A 27,089-nucleotide genomic window follows, 5' to 3' on the forward strand; every position below is an offset into this window, starting at 1 on the left:
ACCTGGGCCGAAGGCAGCCGCTTAACCGACTGAGCCACCCAGGCACCCCTAACCTGTACAATCTTTCTGTGTGATATTAACTATTTTTCCGTCATTTGTATTACAAATACTTTCCCAAAATGTCTTTTGACTTTATTTATGGTGTCTTCTGCCATGTTTAAAAAAACTGTTCTATATGTAGGTGATTTTGTCTACTTTTTTCTTAATTAGCTCTGGATTTCCTGTCTTTTTTTTTTTTAATCTTCCCAAAACTCAGCTTTTATTACAGAGTACTCTAAATTAGATATACTTTTCTCTGTTAACGTTTTGCATGCTCACTAAAAGTCTGGTCTCCTAAATAGGCATAATGAAAAAATACAATATTAAAACTTTTTTGAGGAAAAATAGAAGAAATATTTTAGCACTTAGATATGTAGATTATTCCCAAAATAGTTTAACACTCAACCACCTAGTTTTATCAAAATTAATTTTCTCTGAAGTAGGCACTGTCCCCAGCTACAGACAATCCTTGCCTTGTACAGTAACGTCAGACCATAAAAATGGCCATTCAAAGCAATCTTAATAATTGATGGGGGAAATGATTGTTCTGTGACCTTTAAAAATCTGTCAAAATATTAAAAACTCTTACCGTCAGTTATAAGTGTAAAATAAAATGAATAATTTTAGTAAGTACTAGTACACTATAATTTAAAACATTAGAAACATTGAGATTTGTGTTATTTCATTGTAAACAACTAATCAAGAGTAGTTTGAACAGTACTTGCCCTTTTGTTACCTTATGATACTGAGTAAGCATCTTTTCTATACCATTGCAACTTGGCATACTCTTTTTAAGTTTGGATCCGCTTCTGCCGTTTTATCAGCTGTGCTTACAACATTGCAAAATCTCTCTGCAATTTCCTTTACTGTGAATTTTTTTTACCATCACTTCCTTTGGGCCATATTCATCCTTTTCATCACAACCAGTTTCCCCATTTACACTAGGCGTGCCTTCACGAGGTTCCTCTAGCTGCGAATTTCGGCTCTGGAATAGCAGCAGCATCAACATTCCCGTCAGTGATTTCTTCTACAGCTCCATTTACGTTCAATTCAGATCTCACTTCTAGCATTAACAGTTTTCATTTCTTTTTTTTTTTTTTTTAAGATTTTATTTTTTATTTGCGAGAGAGACAATGAGAAACAGAGAGCATGAGAGGGAGGAGGGTCAGAGGGAGAAGCAGACTCCCTGCTGAGCAGGGAGCCCGATGCGGGACTCGATCCTGGGACTCCAGGATCATGACCTGAGCCGAAGGCAGTCGCTTAACCAACTGAGCCACCCAGGCGCCCAACAGTTTTCATTTCTTCACTACACTTTCATCTTTGTTGGCCAGTTCTTTTGATGATCTATTTTTGTAAAATGTCACAGAAGGAGACAACGCACCCATGCTTTGCTGTCTGAGCAAACTGAATGACGGATGTCAGTAACAAATCATTAGCAGAATTTGAGAGAAGTACCATGACTGGTCACTGATCGTGAAGCACCTCTGTTACATAATGATCTGTGGACCAAATAGCTAGCAGGGGTATTTGTAGTTCAGGTAGCTACTCCCAGTATATACCATGGTAACTGACATTCGAACTGTGCCGATGAAGGACCGCCTTTACCTACTTGTGGACATTGACCCAGACAGGCTTAAATCTGACTGCTGAGTAATAGCCCATTTAAATTTACATCAACTCATGAATCTTGAAGCACCCTACATGCAACATGAGTGCACACTGAGTGCATGTTGAGGTGGTTCTCAGATTTTCATCATTTGGCAGTCGACTTTAAAATGTTAGAATGACAGTTTTAGAAATACAGAAGGGACCTTTGGGGAGCCTGGGTGGCTCTGTCAGTTGGGTGTCTGACTCTTGGTTTCAGCTCAGGTCGTGATCTTGAGGTGGTGGGATAGAGCCCACATCGGGCTTACAGTCGGTGGGAAGTCTGCTTGAGATTCTCTCCCTCTCCCTCTGCCCCTCTCCTCGCTCTCTCTCTCTAAAATAAATAAAGAAAATATAAAAAAAAAAGGGGGGGGCACCTGGGTGGCTCAGTTGGTTAAGCGACTGCCTTCGGCTCAGGTCATGATCCTGGAGTCCCGGGATCAAGTCCCGCATCGGGCTCCCTGCTCAGCAGGGAGCCTGCTTCTCCCTCTGACCCTCCCCCCTCTCATGTGTTCTCTCTTTCTGATTCTCTCTCTCTCAAATAAATAAATAAAATCTTAAAAATATATATATATATATAAAAAGAAAAGAAATAAAGAAGAGATCTTTAAAGATCCGATAATTTGATGCCACAAATTATCCAGCATGTTTGTTATGAATGATTTCTCCTCCTTTGATTTCAATTTGCTCATGTAGTCGCTTGAGGTCTCAGCAGCACGGAGCCCCACATTTGGTGGAACCCCAGGCAGGACAAACATAGAAACATCCTGAAAATCAGGAGACCCTGGCGATCACAGGCCTCACTCTTCGCTGGTATCACTTACCTGTCAGAACCAGCTGTTGCCTTCCTTGTGAGCCTATTTTTTTGTCTTGTTCCAGTTTCTGGAGCAAATTCAGTTTGCTTTCGTGGGTTTGCAAATTGTAATGACCGCAAAGCTTTAGCAGTTCTTCCATCTGAATCAGGTTTTCTTCTCTGCTATTCTTAGAATCAACATCCACACTGCCATTGATTATCTGTGTTCATTTTGGACAAAGTTTCCAGTCAAGTACAAGCTGTCTTCCAAATCTTGCACTCATCTAAGTCAATTACATGCAAATTTTTTTGGCTAATTTTTTATGTATGTTAAATGAGTCACAAACACGACTTCTGCAAATTCTCAAGTCTGCCTATGTGCTAGGTTTCCTGTCTTGCTCAGGAAAGTCTTCCTTTTCTCCTTTAAACTTATAGCCTTAAAACTTATTATAAGACAGTGATAAATAAAGCAATATAAGCAATGTAAGTTCAATATTTTCTTTATTTTACAGTTAATTCCTATGAACGTGTTTTCATGGTCAGGTACCTGGGCATGTGATTAAGTCCGGGCCCCACCACTGTGGACTTTGGGCAGATTACTTAACTTCCCTGGGTCTCAGTTTCCTCATTATTAAAATGAGGGTATTATAGCTGGAAGCTTGTACCTCTTAACCCCCTTCACCTAATTTTGCACAAGTACAGCACAGGGGATACAGTTAATAATATTGTAATAATGGTGTAGGGAGACGGATGGTAGCTACACTTACCTTGGTGAAGATGGTGTAAAGTATAGAATTGAAGTCACTATGTGTGCTCCTGAAACTAATACAACATTGTATGTCAACTATACTTCAATAATAAATTTTTTTAACTTAAAAGTTTTTAATTAAAAAACTCAGAACAATTTTTTAAGCTGTATTTATTTGAGAGAAAGAGAGAGAGAATGTGGGGAGGTGGGGAGGGAGAGGGAGAGAAGCAGACTCCCTGCTGAGCACAGAGCTGGACACAGGGCTCGATCTCACAACCCTGAGATCATGACCTGAGCCGAAATCAAGAGTCAGATACAACCAACTGAGCCACCCAGGCGCCCCCGAACAATTTTTTTAAATGAGGGTATTAACTGTACCTAACTCAGGGAGGTTTTGTGAGGCTTAAATGTATAAATTAATGCATAAAAGCTCTTAGCCCAAAGACTGGCCCATAGCAAATACTCAATAAATAGCTATCCTATTCATTATTATTAGCAATACAAACAATCTACATTACACATCTGTTTGTTTTGTTGGTGTCACCCTCATTGATCCCTGGGAATCGTGCTACATACACAAAGCAAAATCTCACTCAACACAGGTGTGTTGTGAATGCTCCCTGAAACCCATTCACGCTACCATGTCAGGTGTCTGCTCAGGGCACACGGTAGAGATGAGGGGAGCAAGCGTTCACAGGGGAGCTGGGCCAGCCAGGTTTCATCATGTCAGCTGCCTGGGAAGGGCATTCCGACGTGGGCCCCGCGACTCAGCAGTCATTGCACAAGGCACCGGGAACACACCCTCGGGGAGACGCACGTAGTCACAAAGCAGGTATAGTGTGTCTGCCAGGGCCCCCCACCCCTAAACTAGAGGGCAGTAAGAGGTGACAGACACAAAGATGAGACTCAAAGGGCATGTGACAACCTCGTTCCTGAGGGACTCTGGCAGGCCCTCCTCCCTGGGCCCCCACCCCTCCAGCTGGCCCCAGGGTCACCTGCCTCAGAGGGGACAGCTGGGGGTGGGGGGGACAGGTCAAAGCGCTAACTCTTAAAAATTGCTGCTCAGGGGCACCTGGGTGGCTCAGTCGTTAAGCGACTGCCTTCAGCTCAGGTCATGATCCCAGGGTCCTGGGATCGAGCCCCACATCGGGCTCCCTGCTTGGCGGGAAGCCTGCTTCTCCCTCTCCCACTCCCCCCTGCTTGTGTTCCCTCTCTTGCTGTCTCTCTCTCTGTCAAATAAATAAAATCTAAAAAAAAAAAAAATTTAGTGCTTTTTCTGTAGTTAAGTTTATTCCTAGATATTTTATTGTTTTGGTGCAACAGTTGTACATGGGACTTTGTTTTTTAGAGAGAGAGAGAGAATGCGTGTGTTGGGGTGGGGAGGTAGGGGCAGAGGCGGAGGGAGAGAGAGAATCTCAGGCAGAGTCTGTGCTGAGTGCAGAGCCTAACACGGGGCTTGATCCCATGACCCTGAGATCATGACCTGAGCCAAAATCAAGAGTCTAACGTGCTTTTTTTCTTAATTTATTTTTTTTTAAGATTTTATTTATTTATTTGAGAGAGAGCGCGTGCGAGAGAGCACAAGCAGGGAGAGCGGCAGAGGAAGGGGGAGAAGCAGGCTCCCCACCGAGCAGGGAGCCCGATGCGGGGCTTGATCCCAGGACCCTGGGGACATGACCTGAGCCGAAGGCAGACACTTAACCAACTGAGCCACCCAGGCGCCCCTGGGTTTCTAATTTCACTTTCTTAATTTTTTGTATAGCAGGATTGTGACTTTCATTTTCTTCTTTATGCTTTTCTGCATTTTCTGTAGTGTTCTTTTTTATCTCATTTGCCTGTTTCTCACCTAGGTCAGAATTCAGCTTCTGTCCCTCAAAGGCCCCTGCTCCTGGCTCCATCTCCCTGCATCTTCACCCCACCCCCCTGCACTCCTACCCCTAATGCCTCTACCACCAGACTCTGCTTCCCGCTGTGTGTCCTATAGTGCATACGTGCAAGAAACAAAGGGATTTTTTAAAAAAAATTTGGAGTCATGTTTCAGGCTTCTCTTGAGAAATCAGAAGACCTATCATACTGCTCCAGGATTCCCATTTGGCAACAACCACTTGGTGCCATCTATGTTCATTCCGTTTCCAGTTCACGTTCCTAGTACAGCCTGTTGTCCCTGCAACCTGGGAAAGCTGAGTATTAAGTGGTTTATTTTTCAATAGAACGGTTTTTCTTTTTCCATTCCCATAAGAAAAATGAACAATCAGGAGGTCCATCTGCATCAGGAAAAATTCTAGAGAGCAACTTTCCTCATAAAATGAAGGCTATTCCTACATGTTTATTATGCGAAGAGGGGTCTGTTTCACTCATTTACATCAGCTGCCTGACCTCTGACCTAGATGATGGCCAAGGTGCCTTCCCAGCTTGGGTGCTCATGATTTCTGGATGTGCTGGGCACTCTCTGGCTTAAGATAAGAATGAAAGAGAAGCTCCCTGACCCACGCACCAGCTCCTGACCCTCGTCTTCTCCCTCAAGCCAGCCTACGGGCTTGACCTTGGGGAAATCAGAGAAACAAACGGCACCTTCTGTGACCCCATTACTGCAAGCCAGGAAAGAGCCATCCCACCTGCGCTGGGCTACATCTCACCTGCACAATATTTTGGGCTCCTAATAACTGAAGACCCAACTAAAAGTGACCTAAATGAAATCAGGAGGAGCCTCACTGGGCATAAAGGTGAACAAATCACACCACTGCAGCAAGAAATAATGGGGACTAACTATAGGCAGATGACTCATTGAATTTTCCACATTACCTACACACACTTCAAGGCCCACCTCAAGTTCATCTGCCCGTGAAACCCCACCCTGGAAAGTCCCCCAACTCCTTTGAACCAAGAGGACTGATAGCCTGGATGTCTTCTTTGTAACTAATAACTCACAGCCTTGTGGCATTCCTTGAATGTGTTTGGTACAGAGACAAGTCAATTCTCACAGAACATCATATGAATGAATGAATGAATGAATGAATGAATGAATGAATGAATGAAATTATGATTAAATGGATGGGAGGAGGATGTGACTGGAGGAAGCCAGCAGACGGATGCATTCACTCAGGAAAGGAGGAAAGGACTTAGACTAAACCAGGGATAATAAAGATGAAAAAGCGGATCATAGGTCTTGGAGATTTGGTAGGATCTAGCCACTGGGGGAATGTGGAAGTGAGGAGTTGGAAGGAGTTGACAGTGCCTAGGTTTTCTACCTTGGACTCTAAGTCTGTTCATAGGAGAGGGCAGTCCGGGGCTCCCACAGCCTTGACAGCACCTTCCTCTTACTGCATTGTTCACTCCTGCTTTGGGTACAGAGGATGCTTTCTGAGGAATAAGCTAAGAGCCCAGTAATGAGATCAGAGTCAAGACTGTTGCAGCGAAGCAGAGACCGAGAACACACACAAGGAGGGCTGATGTTTGGGTTATATGCCATCATGGAAACTCCCTGAATGCAAAACACTTGCTCAGGTCCTGTGGAGAGAGGGGACCTCTCCGCTGCTGGGCTGAGCTGCTGTCATACTAACTCGGGTGCCAGAGTCAACATCCAGGCAGAGGACATAGCTCCATAAATGAGCCCTGAAAAGTACTGAGACCTCATGCTCCTGGGGAAGGCGGAAGAACAGTTCCAAACACTACAGTACAAAGAGCCCCAAACTTTTCATTAAATGAAATCAGGCTGACCTGACCACTGTATTTGACATTTCTCTAGCTTACAAAAAAAAAAAAAAAAAAAAAAAGGAACACAGAGGTACTTGGAAGATCATACTCCACGATTTGAAGTGGAAGGGGGACAGCATCAAAACTATCTCCCATTGAGCTGAAATGTCGCTGAGAATAGAAATGGAGACAAGGACTGGCACTTGTATTGAGAAAGAACTTCCTTAAACTGAATAAAGCCCACCTATGGAAATTCAGGTTGGTGCGCATTCTGGCAGAAAGAGTACGTACACATCACCCACCCTTCTCGAAAGACTCACCACTCAGAAATTTAAGGCTCTTTCCTTTTCATTGCCCTTTCAGGCTTGTTCTCTGGCCTCAACAATCTCTGTTCATTTTGCTCGTCTAAACCCACTCCTCTAATCAGGTTTGCTCATTTCTGTGGCTTGTTTCCTGTTTCTCCTTTTTTTTAATTGAATTTTATTTTTATTGAAGTACAAGTGACATACAGTGTTGAATTAGTTTCAGGTGTACAACATGATTCAACAATTCCAAGTATTAGTTAGGGCTCACCACAATAAGGGTAGTCACCATGTGTCACCCAACAACAGTATTACAGTGTTACTAACTATGTTCCCTATGCTGGACTTTTCATCGCTGTGACTTATTTATTATGTAACTGGAATTTTGTGCCTCTTAATCCCTTTTATCTAAGTCACCCTCTTCCCCCCACCCACCTCCCCTCTGGCAACTACCAGTTCCCTTTGTTTAAGAGTCTGTTTTTTGTTTGTCTCTTTTTTTCTTTGTTTGTTTTGTTTCTTAAATTCCACATACGAGTGAAATCATATGGTATGTGTCTTTCTCTGATTGACTTATTTCACTTAGCATTATATCCTCTAGATCGATCCATGTTGTCACAAACAACAATATCTCATTATTTTTATGGCGGAATAATATTCCTGTGTGTGTGTGTGTGTATGTATGTGTATGTATATATATATACCACATCTTCTTTATCCATTCATCTGTGTATGGACACAAGTTGCTTCCATATCTTGGCTATTGTAAATAATGCTGCAATAAACATAGGGATGCATATATCTTTTCAAATTAGTGTTTTCATTTTCTTTAGGCAAATACCTAGTAGTGGAATTCCTAGATCACAGGGTAATTCTATTTTCAGTTTTTTGAGGAACCTCCATACTGTTTTCCGCAGTGGCTGCACCAGTTTGTATTCCCACCAACAGTGAGTGAGGATTCCTTTTCCTCCACTGTCTCACCAATGCTTATTTCTTGTCTTTTTGACTTTAGCTATTCTGACAGGTGTAAGATGATATCTCACGTGGTTGTGATGTGCATTTCCCTGATGATGAGTGATGGTGAGCAGCTTTCATGTGTCTGTTGGCCATCTGGATGTCTTCTTTGGCAAAATGTTTATTCAGGTCCTCCACCCATTTTTTACTTGGATTATTTGGGGGTGTTTCTGGTGTTGAGTTGTTTCCTGTTTCTCTTCGGTGGCACCTCCAAAATGCTTCAGCAAGGTGTCAGGAGCCCAAGCTATGCCCAACGCAGTGAAGAAATTGCCATGAATTTTTCTGCCATTCCGAATTCCCTTTCCCTGAAAAACAGGCAAAGGATATAAGCAAGCATATTACAGAAAAAGAAATACAACTGGCTGATAACATACACCCAACTTTACTAATAGAGACATGCAAATTAAAATAACAACATAGAGGTGCCCTGGGTGGCTCAGTCAGTTAAGCCTCCAACTCTTAATTTCAGCTCAGGCCTTGATCTCAGGGTCCAGTTCAAGCCCTGCTTGGGCTCCACACTGGGTGTAGAGCCTACTTTAAAAAAATAAAATAAGGGGTGCCTGGGTGGCTCAGTCGGTTAAGCGTCTGCCTTCGGCTCAGGTCATGATCCCAGGGTTCTGGGATAGAGCCGCGCGTCAGGCTCCCTGCTCTGCAGGAAGCCTGCTTCTCCCTCTCCCGCTCCCCCTGCTTGTGTTCCCTCTCTCGCTGTGTCTCTCTCTGTCAAATAAATAAAATCTTTTTTAAAAATTAAAATAAAATAAAATAACAATATAGCATTTTTCACCTAACAATAAGCAAAGGTAAAAATTACACTGAATATTTGATGTTGATGAAGGATCCTTCAAATTCTACTGGTAGGAATATAATTTAGAACAGTCATATAACATCTGAAGACATGTAATCACTGTCATCCATCTATTCCACTTTGGGGAATTTATCCTTCATAATTGTTAGCACAAATGTGTAAAGATAGATGAAAAGAGCTGTACTATTGTTTGTAGTAGGAAAAAAATGGAAACAATTGAAATATTCAGTAATAGAGACTAGTTAAATAAATAATGGTACAGACATACATGGAAATCTATGCAGCCATTAAAAAGAATGATGTAGGGGCACCTGGGTGGCTCAGTCGGTTAAGCGTCTGCCTTTGGCTCAGGTCATGATCCCAGGGTTCTGGGATCGAGCCCCGCATCGGGCTCCCTGCTCAGCGGGGAGCCTGCTTCTCCCTCTCCCTCTGCAGCTCCCCCTGCTTGTGTGCTCTCTCTCTCTGTCAAAAAAATAAAATCTTTAAAAATAAATAAAATAAAAAGAATGATGTAGATCTTAATCTACAGAGTTGGAATGATGTCCAAGATATTTTGTTAAATAAAAACAAATTTCAGGGCGCCTGGGTGGCTCAGTTGGTTAAGCGACTGCCTTCGGCTCAGGTCATGATCCTGGAGTCCCAGGATCGAGTCCCGCATCGGGCTCCCTGCTCGGCGGGGAGCCTGCTTCTCCCTCTGACCCTCCCCCCTCTCATGCTCTCTCTCTCTCATTCTCTCTGTCTCAAATAAATAAATAAAATCTTTAAAAAAAAAAAAAAAAACAAATTTCAAAAGAGTTAAGTAAATGGGTTCATTTTAAATAACTGTGTTTATATACATGTAGAGCTATAGAGATATACATAGGAAAAATAAAAACACTATAAAACAGTGATTCTTAAAGTGAGGTCCCTGAACCAGCAGCATCAGCATCATTAGGAAATTTATTAGAAACAAAATTCTCAGGCCCCACCCAGACCAGCTGAATCAGAATCTCTAGGGGTGAGGCCCAGCAATCTGGTTTACAAGCCCTCCAGGTGATCATGCTCCCTAAACTTTGAGAATCGCTGTTCTAGTAAGAGCATTTATCTAGTAAAAGGTAGAAAGAGAAGAGACCTAGCTGACTTGTTTATTCATTTCTGTGCTGTTGAAAATTTTAATTATGTTCATGAGGAATGTTTCTCAAAGTCATGTACACATCTTAGGAGGTTGTGCTAACTTATCAGTTGAATCGACCTTACGCTCTCTTGAAGAATATCCAGTGTGTAAAAATTCAGATTTGTGAAAGCCAGTAACATAGGGAAATACTTCCAATACTGCATGGTTTCTGACATCACTGGAGTCAAGTAAAACACACGCATCAGGAATTGAACTTGGCTCTGCTGTGGGAGCTCAGGCTCTCTGAGCCTTGGTGGCCTCCTCTGTCACTGCGGAGTCAACAGCCACCTTGTCCCCTCGCAGGTCATGGGGAAGAGATGACAGGTGGAAAGCACACTACTAATTGTCATATCCTTAGCACCGAGGTGTCTTAAAACACCGAAGCACTCTCAAGAGCTTGATCAACTCATTCCGTTTTGCAGAAACATCATCGTTGCATAAAGCTGTCCCAGAATGACCCTCCCAGTAGCAAGGCTCTGCCAGAGAACCTTGACACAGACCTGCCAAGGTCACTTTTACTAGTGAAATGTGTGAAACCCTGATGAGCCAGTGAATAGGTGCAAATGATTTCTTCCCACCCATTCCCAAGCCCTCCACCCAGGCGCCTCAAGCGTGTGGTGTGTCTCTTTTATGGCCTGTGAAGGTCCTTCCCAGCTCTCTCACCTCCCTGTCCTCAGACAACAAAGCAGGCTTTTCTGTTCACACAAAGTGCTTGTTGCTCTCTTGATCCATGAGAAAACATGGAGCTGAAGAACAATAATGTGCTACTTCTTTTTGCTCCAATAAAAAAAGAGTTATGACACAGAAGCCTGGGGCCAAAGCAGGCTCGCCGTTGTGTGTTTTGACAAAGAAATCTTTTCTGGATGCACAGTCCACGGGCAGATGGCAGTAAGTGAGTTGGTGCGGCATAGATCATGGAGTTGGGAGGCTCCTGCCCGGTCACTGGGACCTTGGTCTCTGGGCCCCGTTATGTGCTCAGAGTAGCAGGGAGGACCCTGGCCTTCCATTTGGAAGGCCCCAAGCCCAGCCACAAGGAAGAGGGTTGCAGAGGGCAGGTGCAGCTGCATGGAATTGGAGGCCCCCGGGGCTGGCCCCAGCTCCCATCCTGTCCCACCAGCCCTGCCGGGGTGTCTGATGACAGGGAAGCTGTTGGGATGAACACAGGGGCATCCTCAGTATTCCCCACTGAGACACTGACCTGACAGGGTTGGGGAGGAGTCCAGGAATCAGCCTTTTTTTTTTTTCTTTTAACCTCTCTGGATGTTTCTGATAGGCAGCCAAATTTAAGAACATGTTTTCGAGCCATCTAAAACATTTCCCCTTTGGTAAAACCCTGACTGTCCCAGGCAAAACTGGTCTCACCACCCACCTTGGCCTTCTCCATTCTTCATGCGGGCCCCTAAGGGAGCCTGGACCAACGTGAAACAGATTACTCCCTTACACTTCTCTCTCACCTGCTAAAATGAATAGGGGTCAGGTCAGCATGGTCCAACTCCAAGCTTTGCCACTGGTGAGGATTATGTTGAAATCCCTAAATACAGGCATGTTCATAGCGGTTTGTCTCAATATGCTAGAAATGAACAAATGAAAACCCGAGGATGTCACCGTCAGCCTTCGGAGTGGTTGTAACCCCCATTCTACCCTCAAGATGCCTCACGTGCCGGGCATAAAGCGGCTAGTTTCCATCAAATACAAGTGTTCTTAATCTCTTCCCTATTTTTTAGATTAGAAAATAAATATAGGGGCGCCTGGGTGGCTCAGTTGGTTAAACGACTGCCTTCGGCTCAGGTCATGATCCTGGAGTCCCGGGATCGAGTCCCGCATCGGGCTCCCTGCTCGGCGGGGAGTCTGCTTCTCCCTCTGACCCTCCTCCCTCTCATGCTCTCTGTCTCTCATTCTCTCTCTCAAATAAATAAATAAAATCTTTAAAAAAAAAAAAAAGAAAGAAAAGAAAAGAAATATAAATAGAAGTTCTAGTATGTTCTTCCTGCTCCCCAGTGGGACATCCTTAGGGATCTCACACCCCACTTTGGAGAGCATTAGTGTAAAACACATAATGGGTGCCTCACACATAGTAGGTGCTGAGTTAATGCAAATTCTCTTCCCTGGGGGGAACATGTTTGGAAAAAAGACACTTGGGATGTCATCCAGTCCTTGTGTCTCTGGGGAGTCTTGGAAGTTTATCTCTGTAGGTAGGGGCCTCAGGGAAGATAAACGAAGGGGCCCAAGTGAGGGGGGCACTTGAGGACTCTTGAGTCTGGCTTGTGTGAGGCCAGACCCTGACAGCAAGGGGTGAAAGTCCCTGAGTCACTCTACTGGGGTCCTCACCAAGGCCATCAGCAGAAGCAGCTCACCCAGATGGTCTTGAATGCCGACTCTCCAGAAAAGACGGGAAGACTGAGAAGAGAGCCCAGGCGCCCAAGCAGGCAATCCGGCCTGCCGAACAGCTCTCTTTGACTGACAGGAGCCATGTCGGGCCCCGCAGACAGGAGCCTCCCTCAGACTCCCAGCCACATACAATGAATGTCCCTGACTCGGGCGCCTGGGTGGCTCAGTCGGTTAAGCGGCTGCCTTCGGCTCAGGTCATGATCCTGGAGTCCCGGGATCGAGTCCCACATCAGGCTCCCTGCTCAACAGGGAGTCTGCTTCTCCCTCTGACCCTCCTCCCTCTCATGCTCTCTGTCTCTCATTCTCTCTCTCGCAAATAAATCTTAAAAAATTAAAAAAAAAAAAAAAAAAAACAATGTCCCTGACTCAAAAATGCAGCTCTCCTCTTTGCTAAGGGTCGTCTTAAATACAAAGTAGATGGAGACACTGCAGCCAAAGACACCAGCTTGCACATCCCCAGGTGTGACCGTGAATATCGCGGGTCTTGCCTGCTGCTTGTGGGACCTGGACAAACGCCACAGGCCCCTTTCTCCTCCTGCATCTTCCTCCCCATGTAGGGGACGGAAGCCAGCCCTGTGGCTCCTTCGAGGGGCAGCCTGACGAGGCGTCTGTGCCCACACAGGAACAGCTCTGTGTGCCTAGCTGCCGGCCTGTGGTCTTTGATAAAGCCACACAGGGAAAAGCTCTTTCAGGCAACAGGCCTGGCTAACAGAGCGTTGCCGGGCCCGCAGCTGTCCTGTGATGGCAAGTCACGGCCCCTCCCTCCAGCCCACTTCAGAAGCACCACTTAAATAACAGCTTTCATGTGAAGTTCTGAAGCGAGCCAAGGTTTGGGAAGCTCCGGGCTTTTTAAGATGTGGCTTTCCTCCTGCTTTGAATGGTCTCCTTTGACTAACCCTAAACCAAGCTCTCAATCAACAAAAATTTATTGAGCACTTACTATATTTTATTTCACTGCAACAAAACTTTTTTAAACATGCCCAAGTGTACCCAGCTATAAGCAAAGCTTCAAATAAAGAGAGACAAGGTGGAAAACAGAGGCACGGTCCCAGAGATGTCATGCACAGCATGATGACTCTAGTTAACAGTCCTGTGGTGTGCGTTTGAAAGTTGCTGAGAGAGTAGATCTTAAAAGCTTTCCTTGCAAGAAAGAAAAACTTGCAACTATGTGTGGTGATGGGTGTTCACTGAGCTTATTCCAATAATCATCTCACAAGACACATATGTCAAATCATTATGTTGTACACCTAAGACTGAAACAGTGTTATATGTCAATTTTATCTCAATTTGTAAAATAAAAATTTTAATAAAATAAAACATTTTAAAAAGAAAAGAAAGGCATGGGACTCCAGAGCTAAGAGAGACTATAGCTTAACTTCTGTTTTAGAGATGACAAAACAGGGACGCTTGGGTGGCTCCCTCGGTTAAGCATCTGACTCTTGATTTTGGCTCAGGTCATGATCTCAGGACCGTGATCTCGGGATTGTGAGATTGAGCCCCGAGTCGGGCTCCCTGCTCAGCAGGGAGTCTGCTTCTCTCCCTCTCCCTCTCCCTCTGCCCCTCCCCTCACTCATGCGTGCTCGCTCGTGCGTGCTCTCTCTTTCAAATAAATAAATCTTTAAAAAAAGAAAAGAAATGACGGAACAGAGGCTCAAATAGTTAACTAACATGCTCAAGGGCTTCCAGCTGGTCCCAGTTAGTAAACGGCATTAGAAGTTGAATCATGGACTCCTAGAGTAGGGGTGGACATCCTAGTATGTTTTATCCAGCCAGGTTTCAACTTCAACTTGCTGATTCCTAGATCCTTCCCCAAGATACGCTGATGCAGGCGGTCTGGGAAAGGCCCAGAGGTCTGCATTTCTAACAGCCTCTCCACAAAGGCGCCCTCACACGCGTAGCTGATTCGGCTGCGGACAGCATTCTTTGAGAAACATGGGTCTAGTCCAAATTTCCAGGAAAAGCAAATTTCCAGCAAGCTATGCCACCTGAGCGAGCTCAGTGATTAGACTCTACACCCTTCCTGAGAGGCCGGCATACTCCACTGCTGGACGGCTCTCCGCATTCGAGAGTGTTTCCTCCTATAACAGTGTTCAGGAGGTGCTTTCGGGTCCTAGGAAGACATGTGCTCAGGTGACCCTCAGTGATAAGGCCACGTGCAGAAGGAAGGAGGGAGAACTTCCAAGAAAGGATTGGGAACAGGACTGTAGGGGTCCCCCATGGGGAACTGAAACAAGAGCCAATTGCCATCAGGTGCAGGAAGAATTCTCAGGGACCCAGCGGGTTGTCTACCGTCAGAAGTGGGCTTTCATTCTTCCCAAGAGAGAAAATTTGGGTTAACTTGTCGTCATCCTTGATTAATATGCATGCAATTTGTAAATAAGGATGCATTTACTAAAAAGATGCTGAAAATATTTTACTGATACAGATGAACAATTTTTAAAATTGTGCAGAGTAGAGCTTTAGAGCAATGATGAATGAAACAAATCCCTCTTTCACATGATATTTCTTAATATTTAAAGACCATAGACCATTTCTTAATATTTAAGACATAGCCTGTCCTTCCTAAGTCATTTCTGAAGATGCACCTTCAGTTACTTCAGTCAGATCGGGCTAACCCTTCACCTTCACCTGGCTAGTTGCCATGAGATGGTATTTACCTAAGAACCAGGGCCATTCACCTCTATCACAGGTTCTTAAAGAACTATGCACAGGAACATGCCAGGAAAATCCTTCTCTTTAATTCAAGTAGTCATTCGAAATAGGTTTATTGAGTACCCTCTATGTGGAGTCCCTGCTTAAGCACTGGAGATACAAGGATAGAGAAGACAGGAAAAGCCCCTGCTCTCTCTCATGAGCTTACTACATTCCAGTAGAGGAAACAGGCAAAAACAAACAAACAAACAACAAATATATAATGTTGTATACAAATGTAAGTGCTATGAGAGAAAAAAATAAAGTAGGATTAGGGGCTATAAAGCCATGGGGATGGGTGGCTATCTTAGATAGGATGGTCAAAGAAGGTCTCACTTGAAAGTTAATTCTTAATATCAGAATGCAGTGAGGGAGAGACATGAGACTATATGAGGCAAGTGTGTTACACATAGAGGAACATCCCATGCAAAGACCCTTAGGAAGGAACTAGCTTGATTTTGAAGATAACAATGAGGCCAGTTTGTTAGGGGGCAGAGCGGGGGAAGGAGATGAGATCGGGCTGCTTGAGGTCACCAACAATGCTTAATGAGAGCAGTGGTGGAGAGACAGACAGTGAGCCAACCACTAAAATCCTAGTGAAGAAGGGGGAATGACTGAAGGTAGGTCAGTGACTTTAAGAAAGAGGGACAGCCTGTGATTAGAGTCTGATGGCTCATGCTTCACCGAAATTGCAGGGTTTTGAGGAAAGAAGGAGAACCTGCCTGGAAGTGGCATGAGGAGCAAGGAGGACCCCTACGCAGCCTCTACACCCTGGTTGGCCTTAAGAAAGGTGCACAAAGGACACTGTCCTCAGGAGATAGCCAGGTTTTCCTGAAGCAAGGTCAAGTTCCATTCAAAACACAGGTTGCAGTCACAAGCAGTTTTTCTGGTGACAGACCAAGAGTTCTAGAAGGCATAGTAGGAGGACTGGGGGCAGAGAGAGGGAGGAGATTGGTCAGATTGGGAATATAGAGAGGCACCTTGCAGAGGTAGGTTTTCTGGGTAGTGATGCCCTGGGAGTCTCAGATTTCTGGTGGAGCCTGCCATAAACAGGAATGAAGACTGATCGGATTGGTCTTCATATGTTTGAGGGAAGGTGAATTTCCATCTTGGGACTGGTCTCTCCTAGACATTGTAGTAGTGAAATAGGCTTGCTAGGCTGTGGAGACAGTGGTCGTCCCCCTTACCAAGAACACACCACTCTGTCAGCCTCCCTCAAATCACCTTATTCACTTTTGCCCCAAGCTCCAGTTCGTCTCCTGCTGAGCTGGACTGAAGTGTGTGTAGCTGTGAGCCTCCAGCTGTGAGCCTGAGGCCCTGTCTTAAAACCAAATGGAAGCTGACTCCTGGGCCCTTATTCCCAAGGCCCACACTTAAACTCAGTCCTTTCCAGAGAGAAGGAGAGGGCTCAGAGTAAAGGTCAGAGTAAAACCGATCCACCTCAGGCTTTCCCAGCTTCCCAGGCAGGCAGAAGCTGCTGGAGCATCTTCTCACACAGACCCCACAAGAGAAGAACAAGCCTCCTCCATAGAGAGGCCAGGCCCCAGCAAGAAGGCCCTGTGAGTTCTTTGCCCATGAGCAACATCCCAGCGGAGGGGAGACCGAGGTGGGGGAGACCAAGAGGGGGGAGAACATCTTGAGCATGCCCTAGGGTAGGAAAGAACTGCCTTTGGCTTGTGTACTTAAAACCCTGGAATGAAATGCAGGGTCCCAGCACACAGGGTGTGGGTTACGTCAGAGCTGCCCTGCCACTGTCCGTTCAGCCCAAGATTATGAGCTGTGGGTATCTCAGTGGCCAAGCTCAAGGGTGCAAGAAGTACCCCCTCTTGATCTTTTATGACTTGGTTTCTGATTCCATGCCCCCTTCCCAACAGCATGGCAGAAAATGTAACTTGGTTATCCTTGGTGTGTTCTCAGTGTGTTATGTCAGAGTTCCAGGATACTATGTAGTCAGCTCCAGGATATCACCGGTATAAGAGTGGAGGGACCCATTGGTCTTCAGCTGTCTGTTCCCACAGGTTCCCCTGAAAGGCTCACTGCCTCCTGTTCCCATGGCTTTCTGGATCCAGGGACTCCATGCTGAGACCATGCCACACAACGGTAAGTGATCCTTTTTTGAGGATCCATGTGCGTGGAGTCCAGCTGTTCTCTGGGGTTCAACTGCTCTCTACTTCTTCCACCCCTGTCAGTCTGGAAAAATCTCTTGCTTGGGGGAGGATACCAATCTTCCCTGACTCTGCCCTGAATTACCCTCCTCCCTTTGAGCTCCTCAGATCAAGTTCTCCTAAAAGATTAGGCTTTCTGAAAACTACGTGCTTAAGTGTACAAATGGGTAGGGGGAATATACAGGGTAAAAATAATTAGTATCTGAGAATATTATCCAGCTACTATCCACTATGTTATATAGCTCACGTTCATCTTGATGTCATCAAAGTCCTTCACATCTTTTTCAAGTGTACTGTTATGAAGAGTGATCCCCCACATCATACTGATTATTTTTTAATACACTATGTGACTTAACATCTCACCCTCTTGAATTGCCTCCTGTCAGTTTCAGTCAGTTATTATCAGGATGGACTTTCAGTTTGATTCTGTGACCCAACATAGTATATAAACCACTGTTCTATTCTTCTGGCTCCATTCTAACATACAGGATTTTTCACATTTCAATGTTGTGGAAATCAAGATAGCATCTTACTATCAATGTCAAAAGAAACCTAACCAGCTACCAAGCAGAGAAATAAATTAGAATGCTGCCTTTATTTGCCGTGCACATGGGAAATTACCCAATGCTGAGAAGTGTTTATTCACCTGACTCTTACTTCAGTTGAACATTTGCATTTTTAGTGCCATTCACTCTTTTAACTGAGGTCTGTATCCCTAAATACCAATCAAAATACCTTTGAAAAATGACCACATCATGATAAAGTACTGACACAGAAAGCTGTGTCATGTAGAACTTTTCCTGCCACATTTAAGATTTTATTTATTTATTTATTTGAGAGAGAGAGAGAGAGAGCGCAAGAAGGGGTAGGGTTAGAGGGAGAAGCAGACTCCCGCCGAGCAGGGAGCCCGATGTGGGACATGATCCCAGCACTCCGGGATCATGACCTGAGCCGAAGGCAGTCGCTTAACCAACTGAGCCACCCAGGCGCCCTTCCTGCCACATTTAAAGCAGCTCGGTTAAATAGTCCCTCGGAATAGACTAGAATGTCCAAAGCTAGGAGAGATTGGGGTGATCAGGTCATACCTGTTGTGAGGAATTATCCATGAGATGATGGATATACATCAGTCAAAAGACATTTTTAATTTCCAGTAATATTAACTCAATAAAACTGAGAGTTTAACTAAACGAGGCAGCTTAATAGGCAGGCAGGTCTTCTATACTGCCCCTCACGCTTATCTTCTTAGACCTCAAGGTCCAAGATCTCCAATTATGAACAACCAGCACCACCGCCACCTTCAGGGTACGTTCTGCTCAGCCTTAAACAATTATGGTGGCCTCCAACCCCAATAGAGATTGGTTTCAGATGGGGCTGGTGACCCCATTTTTGCAATGAAAAAAGAAAAAAAAAAGTCTTGAAGCTTCTCAGAAAATTCCTCCCTCCTAAGAAAAAGACTGAGAGCCCCTTTCTCTCTGGACTTGCGGCGTCTGGATGCAGCACTGGAACTATTTCAGCCCCCTGCCGGCAGCCTGAAGAGGAAGCCGGGAGAGTCTGGATGGCGGAGCAGAAAGATGGACACAAGCTGGGACCTTGATGACATTGTCGGGGGGCTGAATCAACGAGCCCTGAAGTGTGTTTGATCTCCGAACTTCCAAATATGTAAGATAATAAATTTCCTGATTGCTTACGCTGGGGATGGGGAGAAGGAGGGAGCCTGCCACTGGGAATACTGTCCATGGAGAAAAGTGACTTCAAAGAATCATTAAATTCGGAGTGTAACAAAATATTTTGTTTGGGTTTTCAAAAACTCTGTTGTCAAATTAATGATGTGGCACTGATTCCTTTCAAATAATTTGTAAGTTTGTTTTGACACCAGTTGAAATGCACATAGAATTTTCTTGAAACTTGATGTCATGATTTGGAGGCTCAGCTGGAAGGTAACAGAGATAAAATAGCAAAGAAATATTTGAAAATACAATTCATTTAGTATTCACCTTATCAGATATTAAAATAGGCTACAAAAGTAAAAGATCGAACACAGTATAGTATGGTAGAGAAACAGACCAACAAATTGGCAATGCAGGATAGAAAGTCCAGAAACAGGCCCAAATACATACAAAAATTAGATATGTGATTGTAAATCATCTCAAGTAAATGGTATGAGGCACCTGGATAAACCTTTGGGGGCAGAGAGAAGAACTATACCCAGACCTTCTACCATATGTCAACATAAATCACAGACAAAGATTTAGATGTAGAAAATGAATTTATGAAATAGAAAGTAAATATACCTTTATCTTGGTGAAAAGTAAAGCTTTATTAACATGATACCAAAGGCAAAAACCATAAAAAGAAAACACCAATTAAATATGACTAACATCTAAAATATTTAAATGCGCCTGAGTGGCTCAGTGGGTTAAGAGTCTGACTCTGGATTTCAGCTCAGATCATAATCTCCCAGTCACAGAATCAAGCCCCACACTGGATTCCAGATTCTCTCCATTTCCCTCCCCCTCTGTTTCTCCCCCAACTCGTGCCCTTGCCCTCTCACTCTCGCTCTTTCTCAAATAAATAAATAAAATCTTTAAAAATCTCAGGGGCCTGGGTGGCTCAGTCAGTTGAGTGTCCAACTCTGTTTCGGTTTCAGTCGGGATCTCGCAGTTGTGGGATCGAGCCCTGCATAGGGCTCTGTGCTCAGTGCGGAGTCTGCTTCAGATTCTGTCTCCCTCTCCCTCTCACTCACTTTCTTTCCCTCAAATAAATAAATAAAATCTTTAAAAAAAATAAAATGTTTAAGATCTCTTCATAGGGGGAAAAACCCTTAGCTAAAATTAAAAGTTACATAACAAACTGGAGAAAATATTTCCAATATACATGGCAGTCCATCTATAAAATGTTTATACCAATCAATAAGAAAAAACTAGAAAGGGAGCAAAAAATGTAACTGACAAAAGAAAAAAATGCGAATGGTCAATAAACAGCAAACATTCCACTTCATAAATAATGAAAGAGATGCACTTTAGAGCCGTGACCAGGATGGATATGCAGCAGGTGTTTCTGCTAAAGCCATACTCTCTATTCATGCAGCATAATACCTCCAGACTGGTTAATAAAGAGGTGCTGCCCAGAGCCCCCGAGTTCCCCCACCCCGCTGGCTGCCCTGGCACCCCGTTTCACACCCCCATGATTAAGCACCTAAAGGGTAGATGTGTGACCCCCAGGACCCTGCACCCTGCCATGGCTGACATCTGCTCCCTGAGAGCCCACCCCTGCTTCTGACATATTGCATAACGAAATTTGTAAATACAGAATAACAATAGCAGCAGTAATACCGGGTGTTGGTTAGAGTGTGGGGAAATAAGTATTCCCCTACTCCACCTGAGGAAATGTAGTTTGGCACAACCTTCTTGGAGGGCAACTTGGCACCAGAATAAAAGCCATAAAAAGAGGGTATTTCCTTTGACTCTGCAATTCCACTTCTAAGAATTTTCCTGAGGAAATAGTGTAGGGCGTATATGAAAATGTAACTGCAAAGTGAAGACGGACCCAAGTGAAGATTAATCTCCAAAAACTGAAGAAATATATGTTCATTTGACAGGGAGACCGGGATTTTCCACCATCAAGCTGTCAATTTTAGGCAGAAGGCCACCCGTGGTGTGAGAGCGGGGAGCACAGAGCCTCTTACATGAGCTGCTAATAGAAATGGGAATGGACACAAGTTGCCTGAAGAGCATAAGACCTTGTTTTAAATGCACCTTCAGCTATTCCTCTTCTAGAAAGTTATCCTGAGGAAATCATGATGAATGTGGGAGGTATTTCACCGAGGAGGTTGTTTGTCAAAGTGTTTCTAATAATAATAATTTAAAAAGTGTTTCTCGGGGTGCCTGGGTGGCTCAGTCGGTTAAGCATCTGCCTTCGGCTCAGGTCATGATCCCAGGGTCCTGGGATCGAGCCCCGCATCAGGCTCCCTGCTCAGCGGGAAGCCTTCTTCTCCCTCTCCCACTGCCCCCTGCTTGTATTACTTCTCTCACTGTGTCTCTCTCTGTCAAATAAATAAATAAAATCTTAAAAAAAAATTATGAGAGATAAGAATATTTAATGACACAGACAAAATGTGCCAGTTGTTTTCCTAAATGAAAAAACATCTTTCAAAGTATTATGTATTGTACAATTTTACTTTCATAAAATAAATATTTACATGTATACAGATTTTTAAAATGAGATCATGTAAAGGACTTAGAATAATAACTGGCATGTGGTAAGAATTCAATGAATTCAACAAATGGTAGCCATTATTTTTTAATCCTCACATTCACCCTATAAGGGAGATATTATTACTACACCCATTTTACAAATGCAGAAACAGAGGCACGAAGAGATGAAGCCCTTGCTCAGGGTCACACAGCTTGCAAGTGGTGGAGAGTTAACATATTTGATGTACTGAGGATGACAGGAACATATTAAGTACCCCCATTACTTTATAAATATCGTTGGAATCCTATTTAAAAAAACACTACAGGGGCGCCTGAGTGGCTCAGTCAGTTAAGCGTCTGCCTTTGGCTCAGGTCATGATCCCAGGGTCCTGAGATCGAGCCCCACATCGGGCTGCCTGCTCAGTGGGAAGCCTGCTTCTCCCTCTCCCACTCCCCCTGCTTGTGTTCCCACTCTCGCTGTCTCTCTCTCTCTGTCAAATAAATAAATAAAATCTTAAAAAACAAAAAAAAACAAAAAAACACTACAGATGTAACTGGGTATTACCTTTTTGTGGGAATTTATGAAAATATTTTTTAACAAAAAAGCATCCCTACACTTGACCATGGAGGAACCTACCTATAATTCCTTTATTTCTTTTTTTTTAAGATTTTATTTATTTATTTATTTGAGAAACAAAGTGAGAATGAGTACTGGTAGGGGGAAGGGCAGAGGGAGAAGCAGACTCCTCACTGAGTGGGGAGCCCAACACGGGGCTCAATCCCAGGACCCTGAGATCATGACCTGAGCCTAAGTCAGATGCTGACTGAGCAACCCAGGCACCCCTATATTCCTTTTCTTTTAAGATTGATTGATTGATTGATTGATTGATTGATTGAATTAAGAGGGAGAGCATGAGTGCAAGTGGGGGGAGGGACAGAGGGAGAGGATCTCAAGCAGACTCCCCACTGAGCTCAGAGCCAGACTTGGGGCTCCACTGAGATCATGAACTGAGTGGAAACCAAGAGTCACCCAGGTGCCCCTCTTTTGTTTATTCCTGAGCCCTATATCCTCTCTCTAAACTCTCCCCAGTGCCAAGGTGACCTTTATTTTTCAGTCTTCAGAACAGAACCTCGTTAAGAATCATCTTTGAGAGTCCAGAGCCAGGTACTAGCTAACTCCAGCAGATGGGTCATCTTCTCCTCCAGTACCTGTTGCCTGGCCCAGAGCCCAGGGTTGCTTTCTGGGGACAGTTAACTTTTCCCACAGGATCCAAGCTAAATGAAAACCTACCCACTGGTGTTTCTTTATCCTCACTAATGCCTTCTTTGGGGCATCCTATGGGAATAGGATCTTAGAAGTTTCTCAGCCATCAAAAGTCTCTTTCATATTTAAAAAGCAAATATGGATGATTTAGGGGCACTTGGGTGGCTCAGTCAGTTGATTTTGGCTCAGGTCATGATCTCGGGGCCATGAGATCAAGCCCCGAGTGGGGCTCCATGCTCAGCATGGAGTCTGCTTGTCCCTCTCCCTCTGCTCCTCTCCCTCCCCTCACTCGCTCTCTCTCTCACTCTCTAAAATAAATAAATAAAACCTTAAAAAAAAAGCAAATATGGATGGTTTAAACAGAAAGTCAATCAGGAACACTCAAATGAAATAAACCAAATTAGAATATTTAAAGGAGAGGCTTATTCAACACAAATGAGTGTTTAATTTTTATAATCTAGTTCTTAAAATGGAAGATGAGGGAGAGACACTTGGAAACCTTGGATTTCTCACATTGATGCTGACTTTTTTCAGGCCAGACCTTAAAGATCAAAACCCTGCAATCTTCCAATGGGATGTGCAGGATGATACACTCAAGACACTGCGCCACTGTCTCTCTCCCTGCAGCTAGAGCTGAGTGTTGTAAGCACATTGTTGCCAAGGGCCTCCCCTACACTCAGAAAGAAATTACACAGACTTATGTATATCAGCTATATGTGTATTTATACAAATCAGCAAATAATATATACATATCACATAATGTAGTCCATGGATCTTAGGCCATCGCAGCTTGAGATCACAATAATGGATGAACCACCCCTACCTAGACAACCACTTAACCCTCCTTAGCTTCCTTTCTGGTTGGAGGCAAGCCTGTCTTCTACAGCACTCTCAGTGGTCACGTATCCCCCAGTGTCTCTTACTGTCCCTGAGGGGGCATCACTCCTGTTCTTTTGAGTTCCTTGGTATCAGCCATCCTGACTGAAAAGGACTGTTGTCACTTTTTGATGATACCCAAGTGTGTGAGGGCCTGCACCCCAACCTGTTGGTCCAGGGAAACACTCTCCTGTCCTCCAGATCAGACTCTGGTGACCTTGGACTCTCATCTATGGCAGCCTTAACTAGAACACTCTTAGGTTCACTTGATCTTCCTGTTTTAGGGCTTTATTCCCAGGGGTCTAGCCTTTGACTCTCCCCCTTAGGTGAGATTCATCAGGCCTTCATAGCAGACTAGCTCTGCCAGTCTAAAAATTATACTTACCTTCAAATTCTCTGGGCATATTGAGTTTAGGTCCTAATTTAGGAAGACTTGCTATTCAACACATCCTAAACAATGCCCATTACTTTTGAGCCAAATATTGGTTTCCAGGACCTCCTGGACATGGCTTACCATCCCATTTAGCTGAACCCAAACATCAATCTCCCTTGAGACTAATTAGGTCTGCCAGATCAAGTTGATTTGTTTAGCATTTTTACCTTTAGGAATTCACTCTCCCTCTATACTGCTTGCTTCTTTTTCTTCAATATTGTTACGCAGGTGACATGGAAAACTTCCTTGTCACTAGTATCTGATTTTTGGTGATATTGGTTTCACTGTAGCAATGCTTAAGTTGTAGGAAAAGGGGTTGGGTTTATCGTGTTTAAAGGAATGCTGATGAAAGAGACATTCCTTACTGTCTTGATGATTGCAGCTTTGTAACATAGCTTGAAGTCGGATGCCACCTGCTTTGGTTTTCTTTTTAAACATTCCTCTGGCACAAAAACAGACACATAGATCAATGGAACAGAATAGCGAACCCAGAAATGGACCCTCAACTCTATGGTCAACGAATCTTTGACAAAGCAGGAAAGAATGTCCAGTGGAAAAAAGACAGTCTCTTCAACAAATGGTGTTGGGAAAATTGGACAGCCACATGCAGAAGAATGAAACTGTACCATTTTCTTATACCATACACAAAGATAAACTCAAAATGGATGAAAGATCTAAATGTGAGACAGGAATCCATCAAAATCCTTGAGGAGAACACAGGCAGCAACCTTTTCGACCTCGGCTGCAGCAACTTCTTGCTAGACGCGTTTCCAAAGGCAAGGGAAACAAAAGCAAAAATGAACTATTGGGACTTCATCAAGATAAAAAGCTTTTGCACAGCAAAGGAAACAGTCAACAAAACTAAAAGGCAACCAACTGAATGGGAGAAGATATTTGCAAATGACATATCAGATAAAGGGCTAGTATCCAAAATCTATAAAGAACTTACAAATTCAACACCCCCCCAAAAAAAAAAAATCCAGTCAAGAAATGGGCAGAAGACATGGACAGACATTTCTCCAAAGAAGACATACAAATGGTCAACAGACACATGAAAAAATGTTCAACATCACTCGGCATCAGAGAAATACAAATCAAAACCACAATGAGATACCACCTCACACCAGTCAGAACGGCTAAATTTAACAAGTCAGGAAACAACAAATGTTGGCAAGGATGTGGAGAAAGGGGAACCCTCTTATACTCTTACACTGTTGGTGGGAATGCAAGCTGGTACAGCCACACTGGAAAACAGTATGGAGGTTCCTCAAGAAGTTAAAAATAGAACTAACCTACCACCCAGCAATTGCACTACTAGGTATTTCCCCAAAGATACAACTCTAGTGATCCGAAGGGGCACATGCATCCCAATGTTTATAGCAGCAGTGTCCACAATAGCCAAACTATGGAAAGAGCCCAGATGTCCATTGACAGATGAATGGGTAAAGAAGATGTGAGATACACACACACACACACACACACACACACGAATATTACTCAGCTATCAAAAAGGATGAAATCTTACCATTTACATTGAAGTGGATGGAACTGGAGGGTATTACGCTGAGTGAATTAAGTCAATCAGAGAAAGACAATTATCATATGGTTTCACTCATAATGGAATATAAGGAACAGTGCAGAGGATCACAGGGGAAGGGAGGGAAAACTGAGAAGAAATCAGAGAGGGAAACAAACCACGAGACACTCTTTTTTTTAAAGATTTTATTTATTTGACAGAAAGAGACACAGCAAGAGAGGGAATACAAGCAGGGGGAGTGGGAGAGGGAGAAGCAGGCTTCCCACTGAGCAGGGAGCCCGATGCGGGGCTCGATCCCAGGACCCTGGTATCATGACCTGAGCCAAAGGTAGACGCTTAAGGACTGAGCCACCCAGGTGCCCCAAACCATGAGACACTCTTAACTCTAGGAAACAAACTGAGAATTGCTGGAGGGGTGGGAGTACGGGAAGGGATGACTGAGTGATGGGCATTAGGAAGGCATGTGATGTGATGAGCACTGGGTGTTATATGCAACTGATGAATTACTAAACTCTACTAATTTTGTACTCTATGTTGGCTAATTGAATTTAAATAATAAAAAAAAGAGAGACATTCCTTTTCCTCTTCAAGACATACAGCTTCTTCTCTCTAGCATCACTGTTTTGACTTGGGTGTAATCTGTTTGCATTTCTGCTCTCTGCTCCCCATGGGAAGCACAGTCAGGTTCTGCACCCCCCTCCTAAAAGCACACTGGGACAGCTCCCTGCCTCGGCCACCAGCCTCATCCCTCCCGGGCTCCAGCCCCACCTTCACCACTCCGGCCCCACCACCACTCAGCTTCCTCTACCTGGCAGCTTCCTCTTCCTCTCATCTCTGTGTTTCCAGTAACTGATTGCTTGCTTAGTGAGCTGAAATGAACTTCAAATGCTTGTTTAAAATGATCTGTCAATAAAACATGTAGCTTGAAGTGCTTCATAAACTCTAAAAATTCCTGCATGGGCAGCATCAGCCTGTTGATTCATTTTTTGGCCTCTTAACAACCACTCCAATCTGTGGCAACAACTGAAAGATAGAAGACTCCAGTCACCAAGCACCAGGGCTTCCTCTGGGTTTGACTTCAGCCTGAGCTCTCTTGAGCTACAGAGATCTGCATCCCTTTCACTGAGGCAAGAACCTGAAGGAACTTTCTCAGTAAATTATTAAGAACCCCTCCAAGCTCCACTGGGGACAAACCAGTTTGAGAGCAGGCATCTTGTTACACGGAGACAGACTGACAGAGGTGTCAGCTGTAGGGCAGACCTACTTTATATTTCTTTGCCTTCACCTCCTGGAAACCCCACAGGCCCTAGAGAGACGGTGAATGTCCAGGATGGAGCATGAACCAGTTCATACC

General features: G+C 44.1%; 1 pseudogene; it reads right to left on the reverse strand.

Annotated features, from left to right (window-relative positions):
• Positions 1 to 2,319: 2,319 nt before the first annotated feature.
• On the reverse strand, positions 2,320 to 12,659 carry LOC123850771 (ARL14 effector protein-like; annotated as a pseudogene).
• Positions 12,660 to 27,089: the final 14,430 nt, after the last annotated feature.

This window comes from Mirounga angustirostris, unplaced genomic scaffold, assembly GCF_029215605.1.
Source record: "Mirounga angustirostris isolate CCGP_5_RB_7025 unplaced genomic scaffold, mMirAng1.0.hap1 SCAF_10, whole genome shotgun sequence".
Lineage (NCBI taxonomy): Eukaryota > Metazoa > Chordata > Mammalia > Carnivora > Phocidae > Mirounga > Mirounga angustirostris.